A 6,000-nucleotide genomic window follows, 5' to 3' on the forward strand; every position below is an offset into this window, starting at 1 on the left:
ATATCCCCGTAATCGACCCATAGAATAAGGCCTCATTTACACGAGCGTAATATACGCGCGTGCTTTTCACGCGTGACGTACGCACCTATATTACTCTATGGGACAGTGCAGACAGTCCGTGATTTTTGCGCTGCGCGAGTGCGTTGCGTAAAACTCACGACATGTTCTAAAATCGCGCGTTTCTCGCGCATCACGCACCCATTGAAGTCAATGGGTGCGTGAAAACCACGCATGCCACACGGATGCTCCTGCGTTGCATGCGCGATTTTCACGCATCGTTTGTTATGTCCATGCAAAAGAGTTTATAAAGCTGGACAAAGCAAACAAAAACCAGGAAGTGCTTGCGTTTTCTCTGCGAGTGGGCATGCCTGTGTGAGAGAATCTACGCTCCCCAGAGATCTGCTGCCATGCCGCGTGGGCTTGACGTTGAGCGCCTCATCAGCCTGGTCCAGGGCCATGGTGGTATTTGGGACACTCGTGCAGGCATACCACGACCGCACGGCCAAGGAGGACGCCTGGAAGGAGATTGCAAAGGAGCTTTTTGGACAGGAATGGGAGAGTGGCCGAACCCGGGACCGCAGTCGGTTGGGTGAGTACCATGTGTTTTTAAGCAATGCAATGTCATCCCTATTGAAGAACTGTGGGTGGCCCTGTATGTGTCTTCCGCTCAATTGCCCAATGACCTTTTGTGTAGCAGGCGCATCACCGTGTACCATGTCATTAGCAGGGTAGGGCCCCTCATTTTGTGAGAGGGCAGAGTTGTTATGGCATTGTCGCAATATGTGACCATGTATTTGTTTTTCCTCCAACAGTCCAAGATATAAAAACACGGTGGCGGAGCTGCCGCGACCAATTTAGGCGAGAAATGGGGGAAAAGGGACGCGGCGGAGATGGGGACTCGCGTAAGCGCCCATACATCTACATGAAGCAATTGATGTTCTTTAAGGACATTATGGAGATGCGGACGTAAGAGATTGTGCTTTTGCATGTGTCTAATGTTTTGTCGCCCAGGTCCTGTTTGCCATCGTGTTGTTGTGGGCAATGATCTCTATTGTGTTCTAACGCTGTTTTCCCATTCCAGAACCACCGACAATTTGAAGGACACTGCCGACGACACAGACATCGCCGAGTCTCAGCCGCAACCTCCTGCTGCCCATGACCTGCCCCTTAGCCCGGAGCCGACACCCCTGGACCCCGCCCCTGTCCAGTCTGCACGGGCCGTCGCCTCTCCGGCTGAGGAGCGCCCCTTGCGAACCACAACTCGCCGGCGCTGTGCTCCACAGCCCTCCACCGGCATCCAAGTGGATAGCCGGGTTTTGGAATTCCTGAGCTGAGCCGCGGATGAGGACGGGCAGGACTTTTTTGCCCGCGGCATTATTCCCCTACTCCGCCTGGTTCCTATGGATCGCATGGCCCGGCTCCATGCGTCGATCATAACCTTGATCGACGCCTCCACACCCCCCCCACAATCCAAACCACTGCTTCACGGCCATAGAGCAGTGGCGCGGATTTGCCTTGCCGGCACCCTACCATCAACCCACCCCAATCGCACGGCCGCACCCCTATATGCGCCCTATGGCTCCCCCCTTCCCTGCCCCAACGTACCACGGACAACATCAGCACCACTATGCTGGCGAGGAACATCCTCCGCAGCTCCAGATCCAGCATAGTGGTGCTGAAATGCCCGCGTATTCCTCCCCAGGCCACCACTACCAACACCTGTGAGTGTGTTGGTGTCCTCCAAGTTGGCCGCACTATTTGGTAAGGGATAGCAACTCATCCCATAATGTATGTTACACCATGTTGGTGTTATTTTGATTAAAATGCCTTTTGTTGTTACTTTCCACACCATGTTTCGGTAGTGCGAAATACTAACACATAAAACATGGATGTTCATTGTTTCTATTGCATGTTGTTTTTATTTCACACAGCTCAACACAATCTTTGCCCCACATTTATTTCGCCTATACACTCACACACTTCTGGGCTTTGGCCCCAATGCATGCACACGTGTTATGAGGTTTTAGTTCATCTATCGGGGTTTGACATTGTTTGCAACAGATGAGAACGTTTGGGTGCTGTCATGGGACTCGAAGCACACTAAGGACAGTCGCAATTGGACTCGCCTAACTTTTGGCCGACCATCATTCTATCTCCAGAAAACATGTTTCCAAATGGCAAGTGTCCTGATCAAACCCCGACAGATGTAAGCTCGCAACCCGCGTCAAGGGTCCTCATGTTTTGCGAGTCCCTAACCCTACACGAACAAAAAAAAAAACAACAAACACTGGCCACTTGGGACCTGTGTACTGAAGCCTCCAAAAAACAGACAACCGTTCAAAGGTCATCACGCCCCCACGGTGCGGCTCCTGATGGGCACTCGAAATATGCCGCCAAAGTATCCCGCACTCGAAGGCCGGATGTGAGAGATCGGACGAGAGGAATAGCCGGGGCATTGTCGCTGGTGGCTGCATGTGTTAGGATATATTCTGCATCAAAGGTAGCATTATTAATGCGGCAGAAGTTATGCAGAACGACACACGCTTGTATAACACGTGTCACATTCTGCATGGACAATTGCATTGTCGTCAGAAAGACCCGCCACCTGTTCGACATAATGCCAAAGGCACATTCCACACATCTACGAGCTCGGCCTAGGCGGAGATTGAACATGCGCCGACGCTCATCCAAGCCCCTTCTTGCAAAAGGCCGCATGCCTTGCCTCGTCAGGGCAAACCCCTCATCCGCCACGATGACATACGGGATTGGGGGTCCGCTGGAGCCAGGGAGGATGGAAGGTTCCGGCACCGCCAGTCGATTATTCACGAGTCACTTCCCCATTCTTGATGAACGGAATATGCGGGCATCTGCAGAGCTTCCATACGAGCTAATGTCAACAATAGTGAAACAATAATTTGTGTCCGCCAAGACCAACAATACCATAGTAGTTATAGTATTGCGAGCCACTGCGTGGGGGCTTTTTCACCCGAATGTGTTTGCCGTCTAGGGCACCAATGCAATTCGGAAATTGACTTGCTCTAAGAAATCCCTCTGAAATTCTTAGCCACTGTTCTGTCGTGGGCTGAGGCATGACCGTGGTCTTTAAGCTCTGCCACAACACGACACAGGTGGATGTGACAATGAACGAAATGGTGGTCACTCCCAAAAGAAATTAGAAATGTAACGAATGATAACTATTGCCTGTGGCCAGAAATCTAGAAAGCAAAGAGAAAGAAAAAGAAAGCCACAACACATGTTAGGGGTGGCTGCTAAAACTGACAGCGTCATGGACTAAGTAATTGCAACTGCACACATACCTCAAGGTCACAAGCAGACGTTCCTCAGGCGAAATGCAGCGTCTCATGTTGGTATTCTTGTAGGTGATGCCAGGGCGAATCTGCTCAAGCAGAAGGTCAAATGTGGCCACAGACATGCGGCAGAACGCTCTAAATTTTTCAGGGTGCCGGCGTAAGTCCTCATACAGGGTATGGAAATGGCCTTTGGTCGTACGTTGGGCCACAAGTGGATGAACCCAAATGCGACATCTTCCACGCGTCTGGTGCTGCAGCATGGGTCGACGCTCCCCAAAACTACGTGAGATCATCCAGGCAAGAAGCACACGTGCCAGCGACTGAGAAGGCATAAGGGTATGTGCACATACACTAATTACGGACATAATTCGGGCGTTTTTGCGCCTCAATAGCGTTGACAAACATCTGCCCATTGAAAGCAATGGGCAGACGTTTGTCTGTTCACACGAGGCGTAATTTACGCGCCGCTGTCAAATGACGGCGCGTAAATAGACGCCCGCGTCAAAGAAGTGACCTGTCACTTCTTTGGCCGTAATTGGAGCCGTTATTCATTGACTCCAATGAATAGCAGCGCCAATTACGTCCGTTATGAATGCGGCGTTCAAGCGCCTGCACATGCCGTTACGGCTGAAATTACGGGGATGTTTTCAGGCTGAAACATCCCCGTAATTTCAGCCGTTACAGACGCCCTCGTGTGAACATACCCTCAGTGTGCCGTGCAAAGCCAATAACAACTTCAATGGAGAAACACACACTGGGGTTTCTGCAGTGGCGGAAATTAAGGTGCAAAACCTGTTTTCCCAGCAAGCAGGGGTTGGGCCAGCAGGCCTATTTGTAGGCTGGCCTCGCATTAATCACCTCTGCGTCTTTTACGCGCGTTGCAAACGCTGGACGTGCGCACGTTTAAAACTCAGCAACGCTGCGTATACGCAGTGCAAACGCAATGACAACGCACACAATATGCAGCATAGTTTTCGCGCACAAAACTCACACGCTCGTGTAAATAAGGCCTAAATGTAACGTTATGTACGCCGCATAGTGAAGAGCGTAAATTTATAACGCGAAAAACAATGCTGTAATAGCTGTTTGTTTTCAATTATATCCTAAAATAAAGTCAATAAAAGTTAATAAAATTATTATATGCATCCAAAAATTGTGCAGTTGAAAAATACAACTCGACCCGCAAAAAACAAGCTATGACATTTGGAATGCGACAGTGAAAAAAATAATCCTTGGTCATTAAGACCAAAAAAGGCCTAAGTGGTTAACACAATAACGACTGCAAATACATGTTTTCACGGCGGTACGTGAAAAGCCGGAGCTGTGACATAAGCCCGACACAGGTGTACTGTGCCTGCTAGAGCGGGTGTTGGGCTGTCTAAAGACAGCCGGGCACCTGCTCTGGTGAGCGGGAACTAAATTTGCATCAATCCTGCCCGTTCAACCCCTTAGAAGCGGCTGTCAATAGCAACAGCCGCATCTAAGTGGTTTGTGTGGGAGGGGGCCGATTGTATGGCAGCCGGGGGCCTAACAAGATCAGGTCTGCCTCTAGTGAATGCCTGATAAGTTCTACACTGACAGGCAATAATACACTGCAATACAGTAGTATTGCAGTGTATTATAAAAGCCATCAAATGATTGCATACTAAAGTCCCTTAGTGGCACTAAAATAAAAAAAAAGTTGAATAAAGTTTATAATAAATAAAAATCACAAGTAAAAATAAAATTAAAAACACCCTTGTCCCCTTACAAAATGTTTGGTTTTTAAAAAAAAAATCTTTTTATAATAAAGTAAAAATGTTACACTTTTTTGGTATTGCCGCGTCCGTAACGACACCAACTACAAAACGATTACATAATTTAACCCACACGGTGAACGCCTTAAAAAATTTAATATAAAACAAGAATTGTTCTTTTCTGATCATCCTGCCTTCAAACAATTTTGATAAAAAGCAATCAAAAATTTGTGTGTACCAATGAAAACGAATAGTCTTCCCGCAAAAAATAAGCCCTTATACTATGTCAGCAGAAAAATAAAAAAGTTATGGCTTTTAGAATATGGAGAAACAAAAACAAATAATTTGGAAAAAAAGTCTTTATACAGCTACATCGACGGAAAAAGAAAGAAGTTATAGCTCTTTGAATGAGACAATGGAAAAAGGTAAAAAATCGCTTGGTCATTAAGGCCTTAAATAAGCTGGTCATTAAGAGGTTAAAGCGTACCACTACATCCATGAATTATTTTTATTATTTATTTACCCTATTACACCACTTTATTATGCCATGATCTACTCCACATAAACTGAAATACCAGTAAAACCTCAAAGGAAACTACTACCAAGCAAAATCCAAAGGGTGCAGTTTTAAAATGGGGTCACTTTAAGGTTTCCGTTTTTATTATACCTCAGAGCCTCTGCAATTGTGGGTCAATGCTGCGTAAATCACCAAATTAGGCCTCAAATGCGCACAGGGCTCTTTCACTTCTGAGCCCTGACATGTCCAGGCAATATATTAGTGCGACACGTAGAGTGCATTTCAAATCAGATATCACAACATAGTAGTTAGAGCAGTCTTTTAACATTGGCACAACATATTGGGCACAAAAATGGTATATCTGGAAAAATTGTCATTTTCACTTTGCAACATCCATTGTGAATTCATTTCTGCAAAACAACTGTGGGGTTAAAAT

This window comes from Rhinoderma darwinii, chromosome 2, assembly GCF_050947455.1.
Source record: "Rhinoderma darwinii isolate aRhiDar2 chromosome 2, aRhiDar2.hap1, whole genome shotgun sequence".
Taxonomy (NCBI): Eukaryota; Metazoa; Chordata; class Amphibia; order Anura; family Rhinodermatidae; genus Rhinoderma; species Rhinoderma darwinii.